We start from the raw sequence: 18,426 nt of genomic DNA on the forward strand, positions 1-18,426 counted from the left end.
TTCCTTTTAAAAATTGATTTTATTTTTTTCGCGTTATACTATAATACCATTCTCGTCCAAGATCAGACCAGCTATGATACAAGTACGCTCATCGGCTCTAACAGCTAATGCACAACCTGTAGCAACTTCGAATGTGCTAAAATTTAGGAAAGCATTTTTTAACAAATTTTGGTTCTCTGATGACCAGTAGCACCATAATCAACACCTACAACAATTCCTCTTCTCAGCGAAAGGGTTTAACAAGATTCAAGTTGAACGGCAGAGGACGTACCAGAAAAATGTTTTCTCAAGCCACCAATCTCTCTATATGTTATATTACTTCAATTCTTCATTTTTCCTTATGCATCCGTGTCTCATACACCTGCCTCGTGAATACTTGGGTATAGAAACAGCGCATGGGGAATGATCCTCAAAGGACCCTTCCAATGTATACTTGGATATAGGTATAGGGCATGGGAATGTTCCTCCAAGAACTCTTCAAATACACAAAAAATATGAAGACAAAATAACTAGGGTTGGACACGAACTTATGTCTGACACATGCACCTTCGTATGTGTCTTAACCGATTTTCGCCCGGGCACGAATTTTTTTACTTACTTGGCGGGAAAAGTGATGTGAATAAATGGTTTTTAAAATAATTTGGGAGTCGCCATCGGCCTTTTGGGTTAGGTAGGTCGAATACCTAAAAATTATCTTTTAAAAGAGTTTTAAGAAAACATCAGTTAAAAGATGAACTGATCTGCGTTTATAACCAAAAATTTGTTCTTTTTAATAATAAAAAGGGATTTGTGGTCGGTTACGTTTAGGGAAGGATTAGCACCCCTACAACGCCCAAAATTGGTACTTTTTAATTATAAATTGTCTCTTATTATTAGAAATTAAAATTCAAAATATTTAATTTAAATTTATTACTATAATTTTAAGTAAATTTATTAATTTATATAAATAAGATATTTATTTATTTAGAAATATCAGAAAAGAGCTTCTAGGTGTTTTAAGACAGCTCATTCCTTTGATATTAAAAAATAAATAAATATTAAAACATTTATCTAAAAAAATAGATTAATATATACAATTTATAAAAGTAAAATATTTATTTATTTAAAATTATCAGAAAACAGACATCTAGTTACTTTAAGACTATCCTTTTCTTTGATATTAAAAAATAAATAAACATTATTATAAATTTTTTATAAAATTAATCAAATAATATTAATATGATTAAAATAATAATAATTATTAATTTAAATATATAACAATAGAATAAAATTGCAATGTAATAAATAAAATTAAAATTATATGATCAAAATATAAAGTATTGAAAATGAAAGATCAAATTCGAAATATTAAGAAATCTATATCCTAATATTTTAATTTAACCTTAATTATTTATTCAGGGCTAAAATAAAATTTATAAAACTATGAGGGACTAAATGTGATATTTATCCTAAATATATTATTTAATATAAAGGACTAAAATAAATAAAATTAAAATTAAAGAACCGAATTATAAAGATCTAAAATTGGGTTCAGTGACTAAAATATAAGGTTATAAAATTATAATGGCTGCGGGAAGGGTTTTACCCTTACCAAATTACACACAGGTCCTCCCTTAAACGACGCCGTTTAAGAGAGGGTATAAATACCCTATGCTGGCTGGCCCTTCGGGCCAGTATCTCATTTCTCTTTTCTCTCTTCTTTCGATATTTGGCTGTTGGGTTGTTCTGTGTTGGCTTGCTGTGGTTACTGGTTTGCTTGCCCTCTCTTCGTTTCTGTCCCCTTTTTTGTTTTGCAGGATCCGGTGGCTTTTATAGCCACCACCGAGCCATGCTCGGACCGGTTTAGAGGGGGAAGTTCGGTGAGTCACCGAGCTATGTGGTGACTCACCCCATAGCCGCGACATGTGGGGGGGAAGCTGGCCTTCTGGAAGCTTCTGGTGAAGCGGCTGCTGGAATTCAACGGCGAGGTGGCGTGGCACTGGAGGCAACAGCGGCTGGGACGTGTCCCTAGGGTTATGATACCCTAGGGTTTCCTTGTTGGGACCATCTGGGCCGTTGGATCAAAACTAGATCCAACGGCTGTGATGCTGGCGGCTGGGGCAAGAGATGATATAAACCCTAAATTAGGTTTAGGGTTTCTTATGGGCTTGGGCCAATTGGGTCATTTGTAACTGGGCCGATCCAGTCTGATCTGGGCCTGTATTTATTAATAATAGAATAATAATAATAATAATAATAATATAAATAATATTTAAATGAAAAAAATGAATATCTTCAGCTGCCCCTCTTTGCTTATTCTTGTGTTAACAAGAATAGAGCAAAGATGAAAAGATAATAAGTTTTTTTCATTTGACTTCCCTTGATTATGATGAAATGTTGAAATAATTCTTCTTTGGGATTAGCTCTTCTCATTATGAACTTTTCCACTGGGGATGACAACTCATCTCCTTTTGTGATGTAATCTAGCAAAAAGTTGAACAAATTCTCCTTATTATGAACTTCTTTTTCTTCAGATGAGTTCTTCTCATTATGAACTCACTCTGGAAATGCTGATGATGATATATCTCCTTCTGTGATAGAGTTATGCAAAAGGTTGAACAAGCTCTTCTCATTATGAACTTCTTCTTCCTTCTTCAGATGAATTCTTCTCATTATGAACTCGACTTCTTCAGATGAGTTCTTCTCATTATGAACTTTTTCTGGAAAAGCTGATGTTGATCTATCTCCTTCTGTGATAGAATTATGCAAAAGGTTGAACAAATTCTTCTCATTATGAATTTCTTCTTTCTCTTCAAATAAATTCTTCTCATTATGAACTTTTTCTTCTTTCTTCAGATGAGTTCTTCTCATTATGAACTTTTTTATGGAAAAGCTGATCCATCGAGTGATTAATTCGAGCGAAAAGTTGAACAAGTTCTTCTCATTATGGACTTCTTATTCCTTCTTCATATGAGTTCTTCTCATTATTAACTCTTTCACTGGGGATGCTGATCCATCAAATGATGAATTCAAACAAAAGATTGAACAAATTCTTCTCATTATGAATTTCTTCTTCCTTCTTCAGATGAGTTCTTCTTATTATGAACTCTCTCTGGCAATGCTGGTCCATCGAATGATAAATTCAAGCGAAAAGTTAAACAAGTTCTTCTCATTATGAACTTCTTCTTCCTTCTTCAGATGAGTTCTTCTTATTATGAACTCGCCCTGGCAATGCTGGTCCATCGAATGATAAATTCAAGCGAAAAGTTGAACAAGTTCTTCTCATTATGAACTTCTTCTTCCTTCTTCAGATGAATTCTTCTCATTATGAACTCGCCCTGGCAATGCTGGTCCATCGAATGATAAATTCAAGCGAAAAGTTGAACAAGTTCTTCTCATTATGAACTTTTTCTTCTTTCTTCAGATGAATTCTTCTCATTATGAACTCGAACTGGTAATGCTGATCCATTGAATCATGAATTCAAGCAAAAAGTTGAACAAGTTCTTCTTATTATGAACTTCTTCTTCTTTCTTCAGATGAGTTCTTCTCATTATGAACTCGAACTGGTAATGCTGATCTATTGAATCATGAATTCAAGCAAAAAGTTGAACAAGTTCTTCTCATTATGAACTTCTTCTTCTTTCTTCAGATGAATTCTTCTCATTATGAACTATAACTGGTAATGCCGATCCATTGAATCATGAATTCAAGCAAAAAGTTGAACAAGTTCTTCTCATTATGAACTTCTTCTTCCTTCTTCAGATGAATTCTTCTTATTATGAACTCGCCTTGGCAATACTGGTCCATCGAATGATAAATTCAAGCGAAAAGTTGAACAAGTTCTTCTCATTATGAACTTCTTCTTCCTTCTTCAGATGAATTCTTCTCATTATGAACTCGCCCTGGCAATGCTGGTCCATCGAATGATAAATTCAAGAAAAAAAGTTGAACAAGTTCTTCTTATTATGAACTTCTTCTTCTTTCTTCAGATGAGTTCTTCTTATTATGAACTCGAACTGGTAATGCTGATCCATTGAATCATGAATTCAAGCAAAAAGTTGAACAAGTTCTTCTCATTATGAACTTCTTCTTCTTTCTTCAGATGAATTCTTCTCATTATGAACTCGAACTGGTAATGCTGATCTATTGAATCATGAATTCAAGCAAAAAGTTGAACAAGTTCATCTTATTATGAACTTCTTCTTCCTTCTTCAGATGAGTTCTTCTCATTATGAACTCGAACTGGTAATGCTGATCCATTGAATCATGAATTCAAGCAAAAAGTTGAACAAGCTCTTCTTATTATGAACTTCTTCTTCCTTCTTATATGAGTTCTTCTCATTATGAACTCTTCTTGAAATGTTGATCCATTGAATGATGGATTTGAACTTTGCTAAAATCTTTGAAATTCCTGTCAAATATTCAACATGGATAAAATGAATGAAAATGCTCATATTTTGCAAATGTCTAAATATGATGCATGAATGTTGATGCAATCTTCATTTGACTTCAAAATGGTGAACTCGGTTTTCCTCCACTTCATCATTTATTGCCAGGGTCATCTCTGGATATCAGTGCAGCAACTTATGCTATCAAGCTTGCATTTCTGAAGAACCATCTGATCAACTTGTATCTTTATGTCTTCTTTGCTTCATGAAAGTCTCAGAAGAATTGTTTCATTTGTGGAACTCTTATCGTAGTCAAAATTATGACTCTGATGCCCCATTTTGTCTTGGATAAAACCAACTTTCTTTGCTTGGAGTTGTGCAGAAATCCGATAAAGCTTTCATCTTTGAAAAGAGAATTTGTCATCTTTTAAAAAGGGAATCTATCATCTTTGAAGAGTGTAGATGTAGATATGCCTGACTCAGCATGGATTAATTAGGAGAGTAGAGTCTGTTCTAACTTAACTCTTGAAACACATCATAAGGAAGATTTATTCAATTCCTTTCATGTCCCCACATTTAAATCAGATCTCGAATAAGGCAACTTGGACCATATCATGTCGAGATGGTTAACAACAACCTGTAATTCAACCTTAGTTGGTACCACTAGTTTCTTATTTAAAATTTCAGTTCTCCTTCTGTGGAAAGAAATATTCATCATATCTCATTTCTAATCTTCGGGTTGAAGAAGACAAAATTTATCTTGGATCAATAAAGAAAAACCATATGATAACAACATTGGTTTAGCATCGGAATAACTGGTTCGTAAAACATTTGACAGCGCATTCATCCTTTCCTGTGGCTTCTGCTCAGATGTTCGTAAAACATTTGACAACACATTCTTCATCTCATGTGGTTTCAGCTCAGATGTAAAACACTTGACAACACATTCATCCTTTTCTGTGGGATGTAAAACACTTGACAACAGATTCATCCTTTTCTGTGGCTTCTGCTCAAATTTCTCAATTATTGAAGCTCTTTACCTACTGTTCAAAGTTTTTGAATGACGTCACAAGACCACTTGAGAACAAAACTTAATAGGAATTCAAGTGTAATGTTGGTATGACCAAAAAGTTGGTCAAATTCACAAAATGTGCTGGTGTCGAATTTAATAGGAGATACCAACAAATCTTGATATCATCTCTGGAAAAGGCAAATGTGATACTGATCATGCTTTCTTTCATAATGAGCATTGTAGAAAGTAGAAACACTTCAGCTATAGGATCAATGTACAGAAAGATATCCGTGGAATTTTTGCAGCTGGGGATGAAACACAAATGATAAAACCAAAATAGATGAAAACTCAGTTCACCCTGGCTAGCAATGATGATCCCAATAACAACGGGAATAACAGTAATAAAGTGAGAGTCGAGTCTCCCTTTTCAATGTCATCAAGTAATCAAAAACTGATGTGAAAAACAGCTTCATTATTTTAACAGTATGGTTGAAACTAACTGCCAGGAATCTCAAAAAAACATTTCCAATTATTACCGACACACAGAATGCAAAATTCAAAGCCGAGATTTTGAGGAACTGAACTCTGGATCGAGTAGTCTGCCTGGGGACCATCTTTATCCATGCAATCATGATGTAGTTTATCAAAGAATACACTGTCATGTGACACATGGTTTAAGAAGATTGGGTATTTGAAACCATACTTGCTGAGTAGATATTTGTTCAACAACATGATCATAATATAACTGCTTGATGAACGAAGCAATTATTTATAGTCAACTTCACTGTCATTGTTTCACCATTTTCATTCTTCATATCTTTATGTCTCATTGGAAATATTTGTTCGAGTCAATGATCTTGACATAGGATAATATGGGCTTTCAACATGCCCCAATATTGACTAATACAAAAAATACCTCAACATTCTTCATTCTGATTGAAAGGGTTTTCAGCATGCCCCAACATTTTGCTGATATAAATGTTCAGAATACATCAATATTTCTGATTCTAATTGAAATGGGCTTTCAGTCTGCCCCAATATCTGCTTCTGATTCAACTCTCAATGTATGTTTAACTGAAATGTCATGATCCCCATGAGGTCCAATTTTGACAATGAACTATTGTAGGTACTTGTGGCTTTATTCGTGCCCCAAATCTGTTTATCTTGAATACTCTCATTCTGGTGTCACTAAACAGTAGTATTGTCAAGTAACTGGAGAAATTCTCTTCATATTGTTACAAACTTAAGAAGTACTTAATCATTCTGATAAAAACGTCTGAGATATGTGTCTTCTGAATAAGGTGACCATTTTCTGTATCTGGAGGGATTTAGTCAGACAGAGCAATATAAATAGCTTGGTAATCTGTTCCAGGCTGACACAGTGGCTTATCATCTTTCAGTGAAGGTCATCTCTGAAATATACTTTTCTGTGGGAGAGAAACCAATTTATGCGAACAGTAATCTGATACAATAACAAGACTACATATACAATGATACAGGCTCATCAAAAATCCACACCCATGCAACATGTTGATTCTGATAACAACTCATCTGATTATGAAGCGATCTTTCAGGATGATTTCACAGATATTGATAGTTCTTCTGATATCGAGGAAATCCTGAATTCTAATTCTGATGAGGAGAGTAAACTGTTATACTTGACAAAAATGGGATTCTCAGAGGCTGAGGCTTCAATAGCCATGAAGAGATGTGGTTCAGATTCATCAATTGCAGAATTGACAGATTTTATATGTGCTGATCAACTGGTTAAGGCTACTGACACACTTCTTCCAGTAGAAGATAAGAAGCCATTATGTAATGACCCAAATTACAAGAAAAGGCAAAACTTGGGCTATGATTTTTGAAAAGGAAGAAGCAGAGGAAGCTTGAAAAGAAGCTTTTTAATGAAGACGATCATGCAATTCATCTTTCAATTCCAATGATTGGTTCTGGGGTTCCTATCGAACCAGATCAGATAACTCAAAGAACACTTCCAGAAGATGCTATTGGGTCTCCTTATTTCTACCATGAGCAAATTCATATTTCAAATCTAATGATTGGTTTTTGGGGTTCATACCAAACCAGATCAGATAACTCAAGGAACACTTCCAGAAGATGCTATTGGGTCTTCTTATTTCTACTATGAGCACATGGCACTTACTCCAATTAATGTTTGGACTGGAATATCATAATAGTTTTTCGATGTAGAGCCAGAATTTGTAGATTCGAAGCATTTTCATCCTACTACACTGAAAAAGGCTATATTCATAATTCTGCCAATTGAGAACAGATTTTCTCTTATTCTGTTTCCTCCATGTGCTGATGTTTTTCCATTGACAAAGAAAAGATGGCCTTCCTGGGATCCAAGAACAAAGTTGAACTGTTTATAAACATGTACAGGAAGTGTCAAATTGACAGAAAGGATCTGTAAGACTATTGAAGCTTATGACAATGAGCCACATTCGAGTGTCCAAAAGTATGTTCTTGATGAGTGCTGAAAATGGAATCTGATATGGGTTGAAAAGAATAAAATTGTTCCACTTGAATCTGATGAGGTGGAAATGCTTCTAGGTTTCCCTAAAAACCATACACGAGGAGGAGGATCTGTTAGAAACATGTTTCCCTAGGATATCAATGTCCTGTCTCTTTTCTCTAGAATCAGTGATGCAGAGATTGCCTTCTATTGTCTTGGCATATCTTTGAAAACAGATGTGTAAGAACTGAATGATGATCAGTTGGAGCAATTGATGAGTAGATTTGTCAAATTCGACCTTGTTGTCGGTGGCATCCAGCGTAATAACCTTACTGGAAGAAATAAACATCATCAGGATGAAATAAAAGATTTTTGTTGGTGCATTTTCTTGCAATGACTGCTACGACAACTATCTCTTCTGCTGCTCCAAAATACACACTGCCATATCATACTCTTCCCTAACCATGGAAAGGTTTAGTTGATGGTAAAACTGGTTATCTCAACTTTTGGAATCCTGTATGGCATACAAATGTAGAATTTGTTCCAATGTCTTATTCTGTGCCATAAGTCCTTAAATTCAAATTCAGCAATCTTCTGAAGGACATAATGGATATCATCTTGACAAAGAAAGTGATCGGCATAGAAGAAGTAGCAATAGATGTATCAAGACTTGAGCCAACATCACGGTATAACCAGAGTGCAGGTAGTGACTTGTTCATGGTTCTATGACGTAATCTTCTAGAGAACATGAATTGATGGCTGGGGAAAATAATTTGTCTGGTGATGCTTATCGTCCTCAGCATGGGATAAACGATAATCTTTCTTGATGAGCTACTAATAATGTCATAGGAGAGTTTCACAAGTTCAATTCTCCAGACTTTCTGGCTTCTTGGACCACTTGCCTTTAAAAATGTGAAGTGCTTCATTATTCTGGCCTCGTTCATTATTTTTCTACAACAGAGGTAGAATAAGCAACAGTTGTTTCAAGGACCTTCGTCATTTGAGACTGTCCTGTTTAAAAATGTTTTTTCTCCTTTCTTTATTGAAGAATGAAAGAATTTTGAAAAGTAATGTCCTTCTCAGGTTCACAATAAAATCAAATCATAAGCATGAATTCAAAGAATATCAAAAGAATCAACAACTCTGTAATGTTTGAGAATTATAATTCTTTGACAAGTATCAAGATTTGATTTGGTTTGGTTTCAGGATGGCCTTCCTATTTTCTATGGTTACATTTATTTAAGATGTCACTCATCTCTCGCTCTTTGTGAACTTTGTCACATGTCTCACTTTGAGGACTTAGTATTTTAACCGGATGCGTACAAAATGACGCAACTAGGATTTCCAATCACTAGACCTTCTAGAATCTTTCTATTTCAATTCTCTGGAATCTTTCATTTAGACTCATCTAATCAAAGTAGTGCAAAAATATCGGTCTAAAAATGAGATTTCTGAGTGCTTGTGTGAAGTTGACTATAACAGGTGTTTCATAATTCCCTTAGTCCATTTGTTAACACATTTGCCACTTTGGCTAGCTGAATTCAGCTTTATTGTATATAATAATATAATTCCTTTATCAGGTTAATTGAAACTTATCCATAAAGCCGGGGCTATTAACCAATTGCTCTAGAGGGACAGCTTTATTATATATAATAATATAATGGGTTGGCTGAATATTATCCATAAAGCCGGGGCGATTAACCATTTGCTCTAGTGGGACAACTCAAGCTTTATTGTATATAATAATATAACATGGCTATCCAAATCCAATTTCTTAAGCTTGTTAAGAAGAACCTGTTATAGTCTAAGTGTTTTGGTGGAATTCAGAAAATCTCTTTGTTAGAGTTCAATTCTCAAGCAACTGATTTAAACTAGATTTACCTATTTGTAAAAATTATGTTCATCATCGAATGTCATTAATAGAAAAATACTCTAGTAAGTTTTGTAATGTAATACACCAATGATGCCCCATGTTGTACGCTCCTATATATAAATACCAAGCCTTTTTGTAATTCCTTTCAATAGGAGTAGACTATCTCATATTTGTAATAGGATAGTGTTTGGGTGTATTTCTTCTGAGGTAAGGTCAATGGTCCTTGTTTTTCTGGTTTTCAATCCTGATATTCTGTCAAAGATTATAACTCTAATCATGAAGAGCATTTTAATCCAGTTGATATTCAAAGAACTGCAAGATTGTAAAATTGACTGAATGCTCATAACCTTAATAAGCAACACAAATTTATTTATTGCACAAAAGGCGGAGAAAGGAACAAAAAACAAGTTTAAACAGGATGCTGAAAATAGAAAAGTACTATAGTGGTAGATAACAACTTCCACTTGTTTATTTAGCCTACCCCATTATTCCAATAATGTTGGGTGTGTAATTGGCCTAAGATTTTCCTCATTTGCCCCCTATTTCTTGATTATCTTTTGTGTCAACTTCTTTAGGTAAGCCTTCAGATACATAACTCTTTACTTTATTCTGAGCAGTTTCCATCATCATCTTTTTCTTCTCTGGCTGGTAATTGAGCTCATTTTTGGATTCAGAACAACTTTTACTAAGGATGACAGCCTTGTCCTAATTCTGAACACATATTGTGGCTGTAATTGGAGTAATATTCACAAGACTCTTTGTATCCAGACTCTTTTCACTGGTCTTCAGAAAATTTGATACATGCGTTTGAGGTTTCTTCAGAGTTTCATCTTTCATATTCATTCTTAAACCTGTGGGCCAGTCTCGAATTACATCTCCTTTTACTTTTTTATCATTTAAAATCAGAGAAGTATTGAGAATTGAACGTTTTATCTTTGGCTCAAGTACTTTGTTTTCTTCATTTTCTGCGGCATGTACTTTATTTGTTTTTGATACTACCAACTCCATTTTGATGTTTAATTCTCGATTGTTTGACCAAAACAGACTGGTCATCCAATTCTATGATTCCCTGTACCAAAAGGTCTTGAACTCATTGTTTGAAGCGACCACACTTTTCAATGGAGTGTCCTTGGGCTCCAGCGTGATAATCACAAGAGAGTTTCTCATTATACCAACTCGGGTATGGAAACAACAAAGGCTTAGCTCGACATGGAGTAATAATCTGGGCTTTGAGTAACTCAAGATATAACTTGTTGCATGAAACTGAAGGAAAATTAGGTAGAATTTCCCCTGACATCACTGTCAAATTACAATTGTTTACTCTGCTTTCTTGAAGACCTTGTGACTGTTTGCTTGGTTTAGCTTTCTTCAATGGTACTGAAATTTCTTCTATGCTTCTCTTCAACTTGATCTTTGTCGCATTATCTGGGGTCATACCCGATTTTTGGAGATTTATCGAATTTCCACATTCCCCGACAATGTCTTGGTCATTTGTTTCCATTGTATCAGCTACATCATTCATAATCCCATTCAAATCTTTCACAACAGGATCCTCTAAGGGTTTCTCTCCATGGATTACAATATTCATCAGGTCCATCAATTTGGTCAGTTGTTCCTTTGAATCATTCTGTAATTTTTTCACTTGATCAGTCATCTTTTGTTGTGTCTCGATAAATTGCTCTTGTAGTTTCTCAATTCTACCAACCCTTGCTAAAATCTCATTCATGGCTATTATCCTTCTTTAGGAAGACCAAGTTAACTCCACTTTGATTCTGTCATGGAATTCTCCACGAATTATTCCACGTTGTCATGATTGAATGTATGTAAAATAGTTTGAAATAAAATGTAATTATGGAAATATGCAAATGTAAAAAAATGCAAATGTAAATATGTGAATGTAATAATGCAAATTGTATAGTACAAAAGCAAATATAAGAGTATAAATGCACAATGAAAAATGCAAAGATGCAAAATGCAAATGCATGTATGAAAAGGTGTTTACTCAAGAGTGATCATCTTAGAACAGATTTCATTGAACACAAAAGTTTCGGTACATCAAACAAAACTTTACATATAAGGATATCTTTTACTCCTAACTTTTCCAAATCCCAATTAGTTTCCATTCATGCTCAAAAAGTTGAGTCTTCAGTCTGCTTCATCTCCTTGTAAAATCAGCTAAATCTATCATTTAAGAACCATATTGCTTGTCTGGACTGCAACTTCTTCTATGACATTCTCTTTCATCTTCTGTGTCACTTCTCGGAGTTGCTCATTTTCCCTTGTAAGAGAACCTTTCTGTCCAAGAAGTTCTTGAACAAGATCTTCATATATGTTGCAGTTCTTTTTCAGCTTGGTGACCCCTGTGATCCATTCTTCTGGGTGTTTCCTATGCCAGCATTTCGAAAGGCTTGACTGATCTTCTGAAAATCTTCATGCATGGTTTTCATTTTTGTGCTCAATTTCTTGTTTTGGTCGTTCAAGTCCTTCAAATAACATGCTTGAGCTTCATAAAAACCTCGTCTATTCTGTGTGTCCCGACTAATACTCTTACCATAGACTGCTTTTGGTATCAATCTGGCAGGATCTTTGAGGAGTACTTTTGGTATTAATATAACAGGATCTCTGTGTGCATTGCTTGCTTCTATCCTCAGGGTTTCCTCAGGATGTCTTTCCTCGGCCGCATCATATTTTGTTTGATCATAAAACTTTTTGTCCATTTACGATTTTTTTCCAATATGATGAACAGTCTTTCAAATAAACACCTTTTGATTATGCCATGATTATGCAATTTAAACAAAACAAATTAAATATAAACAAGTTTAGAGCAAACAATATGCATGAAAAATAAAAATGGTAAGGAAAAAATAAATTGGTTAGTACCAAGAAAGATTATATCTATCAAGGTATATAATATATCCTAACCTCATGCTTTTTAGTTCCATGCTTTGTTTAAAAAAAAATAACCTAACTGCATGATTACTAGTTCACATGCATTTATTCAGAGAGAAAAATAATATATTAAAAGCTAAAGCTTATTTATCCTTTGTGTATACTTACGGATAGAGGTTCAGTACTGTCTTAGATCAGGAGAATTTCTAGGGTTCATTATATGCAGGGTTTTGGTTCTAAGGGTAAAGGTACTCGAACTGTCCTTGTCGGTGCCCCCTTGGGCTGTCAAACCCTCAATCCTAGTCCATCACAGACTAAAATGGATCGAGTTCAATTCGATGGGATACACTTCTCTATGCCTGACACGGAGAATAAATTCTCACGAAGACATAGAGCATATGAACCCCGAAAGTTACTTGCTAGGTCTGACACGGAGAATAAATTCTCACGAAGACGTCACTTTCACTCCCACTTAAAAGGGACAAACTCAATTATAGAGCTTTATGTTATGCAATGCAAGTGTTGTGTGTGAGGAGAAATGTTTAAACCTCTAACAGATAAATAAAATAATTAATACCTGAAAAAAAATATTAATAAAATAATATAAAAATAATAAGTAATAAAAAATTTGAAAGAAAAGAATTAAAAATTAAATAAATGAATTTTTAATTTCTAATTAATAGAGACAATTTATAATTAATTTTAAAGTTTGACATCATCCCCAGCGGAGTCGCCAAGCTGTCGTAACCGGTTTTCGCACAGGCACGAATTTTTTTACTTACTTGGCGGGAAAAGTGATGTGAATAAATGGTTTTTAAAATAATTTGGGAGTCGCCATCGGCCTTTTGGGTTAGGTAGGTCGAATACCTAAAAATTATCTTTTAAAAGAGTTTTAAGAAAACATCAGTTAAAAGATGAACTGATCTGTGTTTATAACCAAAAATTCATTCTTTTTAATAATAAAAAGGGATTCGTGGTCGGTTACGTTTAGGGAAGGATTAGCACCCCTACAACGCCCAAAATTGGTACTTTTTAATTATAAATTGTCTCTTATTATTAGAAATTAAAATTCAAAATATTTAATTTAAATTTATTACTATAATTTTAAGTAAATTTATTAATTTATATAAATAAGATATTTATTTATTTAGAAATATCAGAAAAGAGCTTCTAGGTGTTTTAAGACAGCTCTTTCCTTTGATATTAAAAAATAAATAAATATTAAAACATTTATCTAAAAAATAGATTAATATATACAATTTATAAAAGTAAAATATTTATTTATTTAAAATTATCAGAAAACAGACATCTAGTTGCTTTAAGACTATCATTTTCTTTGATATTAAAAAATAAATAAACATTATTATAAAATTTTTATAAAATTAATCAAATAATATATTAATATGATTAAAATAATAATTATTATTAATTTAAATATATAACAATAAAATAAAATTGCAATGTAATAAATAAAATTAAAATTATATGATCAAAATATAAAGTATTAAAAATGAAATATCAAATTCGAAATATTAAGAAATCTATATCCTAATATTTTAATTTAACCTTAATTATTTATTCAGGGCTAAAATAAAATTTATAAAACTATGAGGGACTAAATGCGATATTTATCCTAAATATATTATTTAATATAAAGGACTAAAATAAATAAAATTAAAATTAAAGAACCGAATTATAAAGATCTAAAATTGGGTTCAGTGACTAAAATATAAGATTATAAAATTATAATGGTTGCGGGAAGGGTTTTACCCTTACCAAATTACACACAGGTCCTCCCTTAAACGACGTCGTTTAAGAGAGGGTATAAATACCCTATGCTGGCTGGCCCTTAGGGCCAACATCTCATTTCTCTCTTCTTTCGATATTTGGCTGTTGGGTTGTTCTGTGTTGGCTTGCTGTGGTTACTGGTTTGCTTGCCCTCTCTTCGTTTCTGTCCCCTTTTTTGTTTTGCAGGATCCTGTGGCTTTTATAGCCACCACCGAGCCATGCTCGGACCGGTCTAGAGGGGGAAGTTCGGTGAGTCACCGAGCTATGTGGTGACTCACCCCATAGCCGCGACATGTGGGAGGGGCAGCTGGCCTTCTGGAAGCTTCTGGTGAAGCGGCGGCTGGAATTCAACGGCGAGGTGGCGTGGCACTGGAGGCAACGGCGGATGGGACGTGTCCCTAGGGTTATGATACCCTAGGGTTTCCTTGTTGGGACCATCTGGGCCGTTGGATCAAAACTAGATCCAACGGTTGTGATGCTGGCGGCTGGGGCAAGAGATGATACAAACCCTAAATTGGGTTTAGGGTTTCCTATGGGCTTGGGCCAGTTGGGTCCTTTGTAACTGGGCCGATCCAGTCTGATATGGGCCTGTATTTATTAATAATAGAATAATAATAATAATAATAATAATTATTATAATAATAATAATAATAATATAAATAATATTTAAATGAAAAAAATGAGTATCTTCAGTATGAATAAGGTGGGTTACATATACCTACAAATAAATGTGAAAGATAATATATCCCTACTCAAGTCTCAAAACATAAACATTCTAGCCTTGGCTGCAACACTGACACCAACTTCATGAAAACGACTACTATCACCATGTGGACGAATATTAGATGCAAGGGTTCTGAAGAAAGCTTTGCTTCTATCATTACACGAATTCCACCTTCCGCTTCCGTTGCAGCTGCTAGTGATTCAGATTCCGTTATTCTGTATCTTCCATTATACTTTGGTTCATAGCCTGCAAATGTCATAACTTATTATAAGTAACTACGAATCTATGAAATGTAAACATAAAGGTTTATCATAGCTAAAGTAAGATAAAGACAGAAAGATACAGCTGAAACATGTTCAATCATAATTATAATGAAATTAAGTTTCAAATTTTGGTTATAAAAATGGTTTTCAGCAATCGAATCTGGGCAGAAATTAGTGGTCGAATGCCTGCTGTAATGGGGATATTCATCTTCTCCATGTACTCATGGGCTGCGTGCGTGAATACCCAAACAAAATCAAAGAAAAAAACTATAGAATGTGCTTCCGTTGAGAGTCAACTCAAAGCCTCCCGCATACAAACGGATTGCTCTAACCAACTGAGCTACAAAAGCTTGTTGTTTGGCAGGTAGATAAGTTTTTCTTTCTAAATTACATGAAATATGAATAATTAAAACTACACTTGCTCTCGTTGAGAGTCGAACTCAAGACCTCCCGCTTACTAAACGGGTGCTCTAACCAACTGAGCTACGAGAGCTTGATGCTCACCAGTCAGATTAACAGATTTAAATCAAATAATTGCGTTCTTAATAATAAAAAAGTAAAATATGCTCAACGGGAGTCAAACTGAGGATCTCCTACTAAACGGGCGCTCTAACCGAGTTACAAGAGCTTGTTTCCAAAATGTAAGGATAGGGGATTTTAAGAAGAAATTCTTACTGCATTGTAAATCGGCAAGCAGTTGATAGTAGAAACCACTAACATAGGGGCCATCTCATTCTCAAGAGCACGGCTCGGGAACGAAAAAGCACTCAATGTCAAGCATATACACACCTCGTCAATAAAGAGAACACCTGGCACAACTTCTGCCTTGCCTTCCTCCCTCCACTCTGCAACCTTCGTGTCAATTTATTCTCTCACCTCGGCATGAAGTTCACCAATGAATAGTGCAAGAAATCCCTATGTTCTGAACCAGAAACATAATAAGACATAAGATTATATAAACTCAGAACAGATGAATATAGTAGATCGTTTAAAGCTTCTTCATGTGAAGAACCTCCTAGAAGGCAGACCAGGAATTTCAAGCTAGTGAGATATATTTAAACAAGTAATGACGCTCATAATCTGACCAGCCAAAGGACTGTCATTCACAAATTCTTCCATCAAAGTCATAAAATAATGGTAAAATCAAATCCGTTTGATCGACTGACAGTATAAGGATGCCACATAAGTAAGGTTCATATACATTGGTGCAACTATAATAAGAATCAATGACTTACTAGAGATCCATCTCATCAGTTATTCAAACCTTTTTCATCCCTCTTAACTTGCAGAAGCTCAGTTCTCAATATCTTTATCAGTAGGCTCCTCTAAATGTGAAAATCAAATCCACTTAATTCAATAATGTTTCCAGAATGCTGTAGGCCTTTTCATCCAAGCATACCTCTTGATCATATACTTATGTTTTTACTTTCAGAAGTAAAATGTCAGTAGCAAGTGGAAGAAACAAAATAAGTCTAAATTACTAGCAGTCCATAATGGCTCAGCTTTTAGGTAAATTCAAAACAATTAACGATAGACTGTTAAACACGCACTGCATATATCAATTACAACAGAAATTTGGAAAGAAAATGAAGTTATTTGTAGCCAAACTCAAATTTACCTGCTATTAATGACATCAATTTCGTGAAGTGTAATACCTTCTTTTCTGAAAGATTTCACTGTGTTTGATCATTTGGAGGATGACGCTGGCTGCTTTACGAGCTAGGGTTTGACCGGCCATGCCTTCGGAAACGTCACGGGGCTCCAGAGAAGAGTCAAAACCCAGGCCACGGATGTGGGAGTGGGCACCTATTCGTTCGATTCGGGTCAAGTCTCTACTCTAGGATAGTTTTAGCTCCGCCATTGGTAGAGTGAGAAGGACCGGAGGAGGAAGGGTTTAGGGTTTTGTGATAAATTGGGAATTGAAAGTTGTAGCGGAGAGGTTTTCAGGCCGACGCTTTGTTAATTCCTCTGGACAATTGTAATTAGGGCTGTAGCGTATATTTTTGGGTAAATATATATTTCGGCCTGATCTTAGTTTTAAGTCACAATTTAGTACCTAGACTTTTTCTTGGTCCACTTAAGTACTTGATCTTGGTTTTATGGTTGAACTTGGCACTTAAACTTTTTATTCCAATTAAGTATATGAACTTGGCTTTTAGGTTCAAATTGATACCTAAATTTAACTTCGTGGTTCAAAAAGTTGCTTATATGTATTTGGATCATAAAATGAAGGGTTAATTATCCCATTCATAAATGAACTATACTCAATTCTCAGTTTCATACATAAAATTTAAAAATTTTCGATTAACTATGTAATATTTTCTGCCGTTAATGGGTATACCCATTTCTGTCATAGAATATGACGTGAAACCCTCTGACCTATATAAACTAACACGAGGCACTTAAAAAAACATGTTTTTATTTTTTTAAGTAAATTACATCATTCAACTACATTCTCACTCTTATTTTAGCCACTAAAATTTACAATTTTTTTAATTTAATTATTATCAACCCACCGACCTCAACAAGCCTTCTTCTTCTTCATCTTCATTAAGGTCACGGTCCACTGGTGGTAGTCCGAATTCTTATCTGATGCCCACCACTGTCCCAAGTGATCCTCGGCCTCAAGTTTCGACTTGTGAAACAATACCCTCATCACTGCTAGCCAAAGCGTCATCTTCGTCAGTCTACGATCCACACCAGCAAGCCATGCAACAAACCTTATCCGAGCTTCGCAGCAATAGAAGATGCAGAACCTGGCATCGATACAATTATAACATCTCCCTGACCTCAGCAAACCGCCCAAGATTTTCAAAGATAGAAATTGATCTCTCCCATTTTCAGATACAAACCTTTCCAGTTTTCATATCTTTTTTTACCCAGACACGATGCAGATTGTGAGAGCAAAAGGGGAAAAAAATCTAGAAAGTGAAAGCTCAAGAAGTACGAAGAAACTTCACCAATTTGTGAACAAGAATTGGCCAAAAGTAACAAATCTGCACCAACTTGCTTGCATGATCTGATTAGCCAAAAATA

The 18,426-nt window shown here is 34.6% G+C and overlaps 1 non-coding gene across 1 annotated transcript; it reads right to left on the reverse strand.

Moving 5' to 3' along the window:
* Positions 1–15,809: 15,809 nt before the first annotated feature.
* Positions 15,810–15,883, reverse strand: TRNAT-AGU. Its single transcript has one exon. It is a non-coding gene; the product is annotated as a tRNA-Thr (tRNA).
* Between the last annotated feature and the right edge of the window lie 2,543 nt (positions 15,884–18,426).

Source organism: Hibiscus syriacus, unplaced genomic scaffold, assembly GCF_006381635.1.
Source record: "Hibiscus syriacus cultivar Baekdansim isolate YM2019G1 unplaced genomic scaffold, ASM638163v2 tig00110013_pilon, whole genome shotgun sequence".
NCBI classification, from domain to species: Eukaryota; Viridiplantae; Streptophyta; class Magnoliopsida; order Malvales; family Malvaceae; genus Hibiscus; species Hibiscus syriacus.